Here is an 11,381-nt window from a genome sequence, read left to right as displayed (position 1 = left end):
GCTGTTATTTCGCAGAGGATGGCTGGAGGATGTAACACCTCCTCAGACTCTTTTGGTCAGTTTCGTGATAGGGTAGGACTCTTACAGAAGGCTACGGGCGGCTGGTGCCCCTGGCCTTCGGCACGCACAGCCAATGGTGTGCGGGAGCAGCTGGCACCAGCGGGCAAGAGCCGATCGCATGCACGCATTTGTTCCCAACTTCAAGTTCAGAGATGTCAGACAGGATGGTAGCTTGAAAATGGCTATAGGGGCAGCACTTAACGTCAAAGAAATTGGCAAGTGTTACAATTTTACTTTTTACAGAGCGAGGCCCTCATTAAAATTTCAGCCTCCCAGCAGCGAAAGGATGTTCCCTGCTACAATTGGCCCCATCGTGATGACCATTCCAAAGAGGCTGGAGTCCTGGACTTCTCACACTTGGGAAAGGTGATGGGCAGGCTTGGGTGGGGCAGGGCCTCCCAACGGAGGTACCGCGGATGTGGTCCCTAGTCTCAGTGACCTCCTCTTTCCCTGGGACCCCTCACCACCCCACCACCCTGCACCCCACCCGGGGCCCATCTGAGTCCTGCTCCTGAGAGCTGAGAGGCAGAACCACAATGTTTGCGGACTGGATGAAGATGAATCCTGGGATCTGGGGAGGGGAGAGGCCTTTCCTGTCTGCTGCCACCAAGAAAGGCTCTATTTTGTTTTGTTTTGTTTTCTTTTATTATTTCATTTAAATTTTATTTTATTTTTGTTTCCCACATGTGTTCTGTTGAACTGGCACATTCTACGTCTTTTATGTTCATCGTGACCCCGTTTTCTAAAGACACCTATATAGTCTGAAACTTATTTTTCTGTCTCGTTAATTTATTTAGGGTTACAATGAAATAGCTTATATTTACTCTTACATTCGCTATCAAGACTGTCCTGAAAGTGAGGCCAATGTTCATGGTACTGACGTGCTCCCTAAGAGTTATGATTACTTGCATTTGTCCTAGCTTCATACTAAGATAAGTTTCCTCGAGTTAGGCAGACTTCAAGTCCCACATGTCCTCATAACTCCCATAGCACCCAGCTTGGTGCCGCCAGCAGGAACGCAGTAAATCCGTGTGGAATTAATGAACGGATGAATAGATACCTCCTCATCCTGATAACAAGACCTTCCTTCCTTTCATTTTTCCTCCTTTCTTCCAGTCATCTATCCATTTATCCATCCGTCCATCCATCCACCTGTCCTTTCGACAAATACAATTGGAGCTCCTACCCTGAGCCACAAGTGACTTTAGGCACTGGAGAAGCCATGGGACTCCATGGACTTGACCCGGGATCTTGAGGAGCCAGAGTCCAGCCAGGAAGACAGACACCAAGCAAATCCTCTGCCAGTCCCCAGCCAATTACAAATGAGAGCAAGTGCTGGGGGACAAGGGCAGGTGCTGGGACCGAACAGACACACATGTGCTTTCGTTGGGGTGGGGTCTCTCTGAGGAAGTGACCACAGGCTGAGGTGGCAGCATGAGTGAGGGCCAAGGCCCAGAAGAGCTTTGAGCCTTCCAGGAACTGACAAGGAGTCTGGAGCAAGGGCAGCAGGTGAGGTTGTATCATGAGTGCAGCGGGAACACCGCAAGGCACATGATATTATTATGTGATTTATTTTAAGAGGCCAGTGGCTGGGGCAAGGGAGTGGCAGTGGGACTTAGGAGGCAGAGTGATGGACGGACGAGGGGAGGGGAGGGCTGAGAATATGGGTCAGGGCTGGGGGTGCAGGACTGCGGGGCCTTGGCACTCAGGGACAGTTAGGGCTGGAGGTGGGGGGTGGACGCCAACACCAGAGCTAAAGGAAAGAGACCCAGGAGGTGCAGAGGGCTGGGGCCTGGGGCTGTCTCAGGAACACTAATGGCTGGGGCCGGGGGAACGGGGTGCACTCATTTCTGACCTTCTCTGGCTAAAGGAAAATGAGGAGCCACCTGGGTTAAGTTCTCTGCTCTCCCAGGGTGTTAAGTTAGATGAAGGGACCTGGGAGGCTGGGAGCCTGAGTTCAAGCCTCCACCCAGAGGTGTGACCTAAGGCAGATAGCTGCCCCATCGGAGCCCAGACTCATCATCTGTGCAGGGAGGGGAGGGAGCCCCCGAGATCCCTTGCCGGTCACTGGTCCTGGCCTTCTCTTCCTTGGGCTGCCTTCATGCTCTCTTCCTGGAACCCAGGGGCCCTGCTTGCTTCCATCTCTTGTCTCGCTGGTGCCTGGAATTCCCAGGGCGGAAGAAACTGCAATCTGGGGCATCAATCTTTGCCTTGGCCTTTGTCTCCTGCAGAAGTCCTTGTGTAGAGGAAGCGGAGAAGCAAGCATCGCCCTCTGGTGGCGACTTCTGAGCCCACACGTCACTCTTGCTGCGTTTGCATTCAAGTATTCTTAAAGCAATTATTGAGCGTCTTTTGTGTGCAATGTCCTGAGGCAAGGGCGGAGGAGGTGGGCAGTGAGGAGAAGGGGGAAGGAGCCCTGAGCGTGGTGCTCGGTGCTCCGCCCTGGAGTCTGCCGACCTCATCCCTCCTGAGTCCTGGCTGTCTCCTCCACCGTACAAATGAAAATCCCAGGAGAGGCGCTCTTGTGGTTGTGGTGAGTGAGGATCAACCGGTGTCATGCAGGGAGTGGGCGCCAGCCTCACTCTGGCCCAGGCCGCACTTACAACATGCGTGCTCAGTGCCTTCGAAGGAGACAGCTGTCCGGAGGTGCACACCGCTGTGCGTGCCTCGGGGTTCCTGCAGGCAGGGAGGGGCTCAGGGGCTGAAGTGCCATCCCTCCAGGGCCATCCCTCCCATGCAGTGGAGGGTCCCCCAGCGACTGCTCCAGGCGGGGACTCCTGGCTGTGCAGGTCCTCTGCAGATACGCTCTGAGTGACGGTGGCATTTCTGAGTAGCCGGGACTTCCAGGGTCTCAGGGTGTGGGTGTCTGCTCAGTGCAGCAGAGACCTTGGGCGTCTCTCTCCAGTTGGCAGCTGGGCTGACTGGATCTGCATGGCTCAGGTGTGCCTGAAGGAGGCCCGCAGGTACACAAACACGCCTGCGTGTGTGTGCCAGGGCTGGAACGGGCTCGCTCCTCTTGGAGGGAATGATCTCCTCGTCACAGGAGGGATTCGGGGCGGTCTGAGCACTCTGGGTGAGGCCCTGTGGAGGGGAGCTGGGCGTTGGATGCGGGCTGGACTCCGGGATGTTTAAAGCTCCGGGCCTCTGCTTTAGAACCACACAGGCCTCTTTACATCCGTGTCCACTGCTGCCCCGCTCCTTCGCTCAGGCTTGTCTCTGACCCTTGCCCTGTATTAGGCCTGGCTCAAAGCCTCCTCCTCCAGGAAGCCCACCCTAAAGACGCACCTGTCCAAGGAGTGTCTGAACACCTCGTGCGAACGCCAGCTATTTTTAGGGCGCTCGTGCGTGTGTTATTTTCTGTCTCTTCCACTAGGCTCTGGACCCCTTGCGTCTCTGAGCTCCAGCACTCAGCCCGGAGCTAGGGCGATACAGCTACTTGACAAGTGCTCCACGCCGACCGCTGAGTTCTATGCCTGGGAAAAGCATGATTCAGACTCTCCCTGAGGAGGCGGGAGTCAGAGAAATGGTGGGAAGGCCAGAGAAGGTTCTGGAAGGCCAGAGCAGCACAGCCAGGACAGGCACAGGATGGCCGGCAGCGCCTCCAGTTCCCTCAGGCCGAAGGCAGTGGCGGCTCAGCACCGAGCAGCGTGTCCTCTGGAGCCAGATGACCCGGGTTCACGTCCCGGCCCTGGTGCTGACCACCTGCATTACTTCAGGGAAGGTACTTAACCTCTCCGTCTGTGCCGTAGTTTACGCTATAAAATTGGATCCTAAGAGTACCTACCCGGGTGTGTTGTTGCCAGGATTAAAGGAGTTAATACGAGGTTTCTCTAACTTCTGTGTGCACACGAATCACCTGCAGATTCTGACTGGGTCCGGGGGTCCTGCCGTACCGTGGGACCTCGAGCCCCACTTGGTGTATTTGGAAGTTAATACATGTAAGGTGCTCAGAACAGGGCCCAGCACATAGTAAGGGCTGGGGCAAGTGTTGCTAACGGCTGTTACCTGGCATCTTTCAAGAAGGGTATGGCTTCCGGAACTTTCTATCCTCTCTGTCCTTCATGGTGCTCTGTTCTCTGGAGTCTCGGTGATGCCGTAGCCTGTGATGTCTCTGAGGTAGGCTGTTCTAAACCTCCTCTGGGGCCTGTGCTCTGGGCCCTGAGGAGTTGGAGGGCGGCAGAGGGCGATTTGGGGAGAGCTGAGAAGGAAACAGGAAGAGGGCTGGTGGCGAGACATGGCCCCCTCGAGTGTCCGGGCTTGCTCTAGTGTGGGCTCTACAGCCTAAACCACACACCTCACAGCTTCCCCCACCCCCTCTGCTCCTGCCGCCCCCTGCTTCCTGCAGGAAAGGCACAGGTAACTTCCGCCAGGGTGCCCCTTGCTGGAACTGCAGGCCTAAAGCCATTGGCCACATCCTCTTGATCGAAATGTCCTGTCCCCGTCTCCGGCCGCTGGTGCACTGGGGGCCTGGTTTGTTCCCTGAGGCCAGGCTTGGGCAGACGTGAGGCTGGGGTTCCTAGGTGCTTTGGAAGAGGCGAAGGAAGTCGAGAGTAGGGGAGGGGAGGAGCTGAGGGGCAGGGGGTGCAGGGGGAGCACCCTCTTGTGGAGGCTGCATGGTCAAGTGTCTGACTCAGCTCTGTCCCTACCAGCTCCCTCAGCCTGGACAGCAGCATCTCATGGTCTCTGCCTTCCGCCCTCCAGGGCGGTGTCAGGGGGTCCTGTGTGCTAACCTGTGGGAAGTGGCCTGGGAACACCAATCACCCTCATCAGTTGTGAGTGGCCGAGGGCCTCTGGCAGGTGCAGCCAGGTGCTGCTTGATCCATTTTGAGGTCATTTCCTGGGGAGCAGCTCCAGGCCCCCAGAAGTAAACCAGTCACAGTGCTCCTCTGGCCTTACCCTGAGAGAAGGTGACACAATCTGAGGCCCTTCATCCTCCGCTGCTTTCAGATTGGCTCATGAGCTCCGGGAGGCCCACGAGTTCAAGGTCACCGGTTCAAGCCCCATGCCGGGTGTAGAAGTGAACTTCTCTCTTTTCTACTCAGGTGGCAGCCCCCCTGCCTGGTTCTCCCCCAAACAGAGGGCCTCAGAGTGGGAGCACAAGGCATCCTCAGGGCGGAGGAGAGCTCCTGCTCCCCTCAGGGAGGCAAGGTACCCGGTTTGGATTCCCCTAATCAGAGGATGCTTTTCATGGAAGAGCTTTCAGGATCATCGGCCCAACCCCATCTTCGCAGGGCTGGGGAGGCTGGGCCCAAAGAGGGGGGCTGGCACCTTTGGATCTTGGCATCATCTGGCCTTCTGTTTCTGGTAGCAGCACCCCATTTCTCTTTGGAGATCTACCTTCCTATGATAGGTAAGGTCTTGGTCAAGCTGTCCACTGAGTACCCCGTCCTCCCCAGCCAAGGGTGAGCATCTGACCCATCTTGGCCAACGAAACTCTGAACTTGAGCGGAACAAAGCCCAGAAGCACCTGGAGGTCGGTGCCTTGATGTGACCTTTGCAGCGAGGCCCTTTGCTGCTGCTCTGGAGTCTGTTCCCCATGAGGTCTGGGTCTTCATCTGTCTCCAGGACCTGTGAACCATTCCAGATCCTTCTAGCTAGATCTGTTCGGCTCACGTTTGCCATAGCCCGTTCCTAAGGTCTATAGCCCCAGAACGGTGATTGCTGCAGGGGAGGGACATGCAACTAAGTGAGTCGGTGGCACTGCTGGGACTCAGACTCAGGTCTCTAGACCATGCTCATGTCCCCTGGGAGGAGCCTCTGGCCTGAGAGGAGTGGTGGGACTGAAATAAAGTAGAACCGAAGGGAAGAAATGAGTGTTCTTGTATGGTCAGGTGTTGGGTGGGGGGTGGTGGCGGTTTGACTGCTGGGCAGGGTGCGAGGGGCCACATAGAAGCCGGGCAGGTGGGGGGAGGGAAGGAGTCACCAGCGAGGCCCCCCGTGGCCTTCACACATGCTGTGGCCCCTGCCCAGCACCCCTGACGTGTGGTAGGAACTCTGCACTGGGATGGGGGTGAGGGGTACGGGGCCCCCACCCCAGGGAACAAGGATTTGGTAAACACGGTGCATGCTGACCTGGTTCAGACAAGCCATAGCGGGTGTGTGAGCGTGCGGTGGGAGGACTCGCAACGGGGCCATATCTAACTCACTCTGAAAGCGAAACCAGCCACCCACCAAATACAAGGGCCTCTGCTAGTTCTGAGAGATCTGGCAGCCTGTCTTTTTATTAACCAGCACCTAAAATGGAAACCAGTCAGCGAGATGATTCAACGTCAGCCAAGCCCGCTGGGTGCGCATGGGCCTTTGGAAGTCAGGCATCCGACCGTGCATCCAGCCAGGGAGATGCCCAGCTGTGACTCCCTTTTGAGAGTACACCAGGCAGCTGGAGGATTTTTGCCTTAGATCCTCCCGTGTTGCTCCCTAAGATCCAATGCTCACACTGGCTGCAAGACAACCTATTCCAAGGGCCCAGCAGGTAGAAAACAGTGAAGGTGTACACGCTCGTCCCACTGCCCTGCTCCCTCGATTCCTACGTCACCATCGCCCAAGCTGGTCAGCCATAAGGTAGTAGTTGTGGGGGCGGTGGGGAGAGCTGGTAATTAAAAATGACTTCAAGTCTTCATCTCTGTGTTAGGTGATGATTCCTCCATGCCGGGCAAAGGCACGCACCTGTGTCTGCCAGGAATCTTAGTTGCAAACCATGGAACCCAGCTCAGCTACTTTCAATAGAAAGGGAATTTATTCGGGATCTTCTGCAGCTCAGGAGCCTTTGGCAGGGCGGGCGAACCGGGCTTGGAGGGGAGCGGCGTCTGCGGCGTGACGTTCCGAGGCCGCCCTCGCCAGCCTGCTGGACTCCCCTGCCCGCTCCTTCGCATCCCTCTCCCATGCTGAGGTCCGGGGCACAGATTTCAGATCGGGGAGCCTGGTCACACACCCACGGCCCCAGCTGCAAAGGAGGCTAAGAAAGGAGAGTTTGGGCTTGTTCGAACACCACAAACACAGGAAAGGTTTGCAAAGCTGCTGTGTGACCACAATGCAAGATAAATATCCGGCCAGCACTCGAGAAGAAGCGCCCCTGACGAGCGTCCTTGTCCGACCTGGTTCTCACCTCTCCTCCTCCCTCGCAAGTGGCCTTTCCTCACGCCTCACTGGGCCAGCAGGCCGGGCGGGGGTGTTTTGTGGTGTGCTTAAGTTAACATTAATGACCAATATTTTAAATGAGAGAATTTCGCATTTTTTTTTTTAAATCTCATTTTTTTTGCTTTTCTTGAAAATTCAGAATTTTCTGGCGGTATCGAGCCAGCATTCCCAGCTGCCGTCTCTGCTGTGGACTGAGTCTCCAGTTTGCTGCGGATGCTCCCACCCTGCCGCCACCCGCCCGACACTGTGGACCCTGCCTGTCCCCATGGGCGTCTTAGTGGGCGACTCTTGCCCAAGCCTACTGTGAGGGAGAGACTAGGCCTCCTCGGTCGCATGAAAGCCATTGATGTTGAGCGGTCAAGAGAGTAAGGCGTGTTTTAGTTAATTGCCGATTGTCCCCAAACGCCGTTTGGCCCATGATGGTTTCACAATGCAGTTGAGGTGAGCCTTGAGGTGTGCCCACAAACTTGGAAACATAGAAACAATGTCAAGAGAATCGCGTTTTAAGGTAGGTGGCGGACCCGTGTGCGCACACGGGCGGGAAAGGCTTTGGGCCGCAAACGCAGGTGCCGCAGGGATGGTGACCGCCCACGGCACGGTGCCTCTGAGAGCCGCCCTGCTCCGCGAGCCCTCGTCGCCGGCCCAGCACTTTCTGGAGCTTTGTTCGTGGCCAGAGCGCCCCTTCCCCTGGCTCACTTCGGTCGCTTTACTATGAGGACGAGACCTGAGGTCTTTTCTGTAGCCTCCTTGCGGCCTGTTTTAGGATCTGCCAAGATATAAGTTCGGTCTTTGCTCTCAGCCCTACCTTATTTAGATGCGTGAGGTGGCAATGAGCCGGGCATGTCAGAGTGCCAAGTGTCGGGGACCACGGAAAGATTTTATGGTCTCATTATATGATGCGGGGCCAGGTGGTACCTAGATCAGGCCCACTTTGCACCTGGCTACTGCCTGAAGCTGGCATCGTCACTGTTCGGGGAGTTCAGGGTCCGCTGTTCCCTGGGGTGCAGGGTCCCTGACGCAGGAGTCGGGGTTGACTGGGGATGTCGTTCTAGAGCTGGGGTGGGTTTCTGACCCTATTCACGGCTTTTCTTGTGTCTGAGCTGACACTGTAGGCAGTGGTGACAGCCAGAGGGACATTTAAGTTTTTTTCTGATTTTTTAAAAAATAAAAACGCTAAGAAAAAAGAGGAAGCGAGCATAACTTCTAGATACAGAGGATCTTCTCACGGACAATTTGCAAACATCACACGTCCTCCTTCCTTGCTTTAACACCTAGATCGTCTGCTGAGAAAGATCACAGATCTTGGCGAAACTTGCTTGAGAATAAGAAAAAGTGAAAAGATTCTTTTCTACCTGTTTCCCACGGGACAGGAGACCATTGTAGTGTTGTCAGGAGGTCTTTGGAGCTTTCCCGACTGTCCCCGTGACAGGACTCTGGCTTGACAGTCAGGAGACGGGGGGTTGGGAGTCACTGTCACTTCGGGCAACGTACTTCCCATCTGGGTTCCATCAGCCAGGGAGGGAGTCCCGTAGGCCTGGTGACTCGGGACATTTTCAGGTCCTTTGGGATTGATTAGAGATGACCAAGGGTCGTCAGGGGGCTGGTGTTTGGGAAGCCTTGAGGGACACTCTGTCTCCCACAAAGGGTCCCGCACTCTTGATTTTGATTTTGATTCTAATTGTATTTATTTCCTTAAGCAGGTGTTATGTTCCCATAAAACAAAGCTCAAGTGGTACAAAAGGTTCTTCAGTAAAGTTTCACTCCCTGCTCTGCCCCCGGGGTCTCTCCCAGCACCCCTCCCTGGAGGAAATGCAGCTACGGGTCGCTAAGGGTTCCTCCCACAGGCACGCGGGCACGTACATGCTAGTTCATGAACACGCTCACACACACACACTTGTGCACACATGCATATTCATCTTTACACACGCACATGGAGCACACGCTCACTTACACACGCCTTCTCAAACTTACGCACCTGGGCCCTCCCTTGCAAATGCACACACCCTCACGCACCGAAGGCTCACCTCCACACCCATCCCACTCACCTATGCCTACTCACAACTGCTCATCCTCACACCCTCACACACGTCCTTACAAATGCATACATGCATGTGCGCACACGCAGTCAGGCTCCCTCTCAAAGCCCGCAAACACCCCCTCACATTCGCTCACACCTTTGCGTCCCTACTACGTGAGCGGTGGCACGCTACACACTCTGTTCTGAACGTGGCTTTCCTTTCACTCCACCTGACATACATCTTGGGGATCGTTTCTTGTCAGAAACAGAGAGCTGCCCCTTCCTTTTGGTCAAGGTACATCGTGTTCTGCCGTGTGGATGTTCTTTAACGTAATGTTATTTCATTCCCTTACCAGCATCTCGGCTGCCTCCAGTCTTGCTGCTACTGCGTGAATTCCTTGGCACACGCATTTCCTGCATGGGCACGCATGTCTCTGTAGGACGAGTTCGAGATGTGGTACAAGACATGAGCCATGCTCTAGAGATGTGGTAGATATCGTCAAACTGTCTCCCCAAGAGGCGGTACCACTTGGATCACACGCCAGCAAGGTGACTCACCCTGTAAGACCACTTTTGGTAGAAAACCTTCTGAAACTTCAAATACGTTATTCCCAGTGTTGCTTTCAACTTATATTTTCTAGACTCTTTAGGATATTAGAGCTTTGGAATCTTCGATTCTTTCTCTTTTCCTTTATTCCCTCCATCCCCGCATCGGGACACCCCCTGTATGTCAGGTCATTTTTGAGGCTCGGGAACAGTCCACATGGACGGCACACATGACACGTTGCAGCGACAGGTGTATGCACGGATCCGACCTGGCTTGGCCGGGAGATCAGGGAAGGACGGGTTTTAAACTGGGGAGTTACATTAATGGGAAAGAGGTGACCAACCCTGTTTTGGCATTGAAGGTCCTACATCTTAGCACCCCCTTCAGGTCTAACCAAAGCCAGACGGCGGGTCCCCCTGAAGCAGTCCTGTCAAGGATCCAGAACGAGGAGTGACCTTCTACATGAACGGCGTGGTTTGCATGGGACAGGAGTAACGTGGGTGCCAGTGCTGGAGAGGCCAATGAATGGCCACTCACAGAGGAACCCGGGGGGCAGGCGAGGAGGTGACTCTGTGGCAAAGCGGAGATGGTGAAGGTGATGGCTTGGAACTGGGAGGTGAAGGAGAGGAAGAGCCGTAGAGGACGGCCACATTCTGGCTTGGGGACCGGTGAGTGGGTTGTCCCAGTGAAGAGTGGATGTCAGCTGAGGGGCTGGCTCAGAGCAGAGCCCTCGGGGTGGCCAGCCGCCAGACTGCTCTTTCTCCTTGTCCTGCTCTGGTCACTCTAAGGTTCCCTTCTACCTTGTCCTCTTCACTGATGTGAGGGCACCCCACGGCCAGGGGAGGGGGACCAGGCTGAGGGTTGGATGCAAAATCATGCATGGTGTCCCGTCCCTTACTAGGGATGAGGCCTCGTATCTGGTTGTCGGTGAAGCCTGGTGCTGTCGAGGCACAATTTCTTCCATCTGAGGACTCAGATACCTGCTGACTTGCAAGAAGGCAGGTCATAGCACCTGGGGTGGGGTGAGGTGCAAAGACTTGAGGGTAGGGTATCTGCTAAATGAGCAACTGTGCTATCCATGCTGAGTGAGGGAGGGAGATCGTGAGGGGTGGGTGGCCCAGGAGATGCTGGAGGTTTTCGTGATGCCAGAGACAGCTAATGGTTTCTCCAAACCTGTTTCTTCTGCCTGTAGAGCTCTGCTTATAGCCTGGCCCATTTCCCAGCCTCCTTTGCAGCTCGGTTGGTCATGTGACTTATAGCTAACGGGATATGAGTTAGAAGGGTCAAGGGCAACTTTGGGGAAGGGTCCTTAAGAGGAAGAGGCAACCCCTTCTTTGCTCCTTCCTCTGCCTTCCAGCTGCAGGAACACAGACGTGATGGATGGAGCTTGAACAGCCCTCTTGGTCTATGAGGAAGTAGAAAGAGACTGAAGATGCCCTAGTAGCAAGACAGATTGAGCTCAGGCTCCTGATGACATCAGAAAGGCCCTCCTCTAGCCTCAGACTGCCTGCCTCTGGACTTCTTTTATGTAAGAGAGAAATAAACTCTTTGCCGATTTTAGTCACTGTCATCCTCTTCAAGTCCTCTTTGACACACACAGCTGGGCTTCATCCTAATTGG

Source organism: Rousettus aegyptiacus, unplaced genomic scaffold (assembly GCF_014176215.1).
Source record: "Rousettus aegyptiacus isolate mRouAeg1 unplaced genomic scaffold, mRouAeg1.p scaffold_m13_p_2, whole genome shotgun sequence".
In the NCBI taxonomy this organism is placed as follows: domain Eukaryota; kingdom Metazoa; phylum Chordata; class Mammalia; order Chiroptera; family Pteropodidae; genus Rousettus; species Rousettus aegyptiacus.
The sequence above is the reverse complement of the archived record's forward strand: the minus strand, read 5'-3'. Positions refer to the sequence as shown.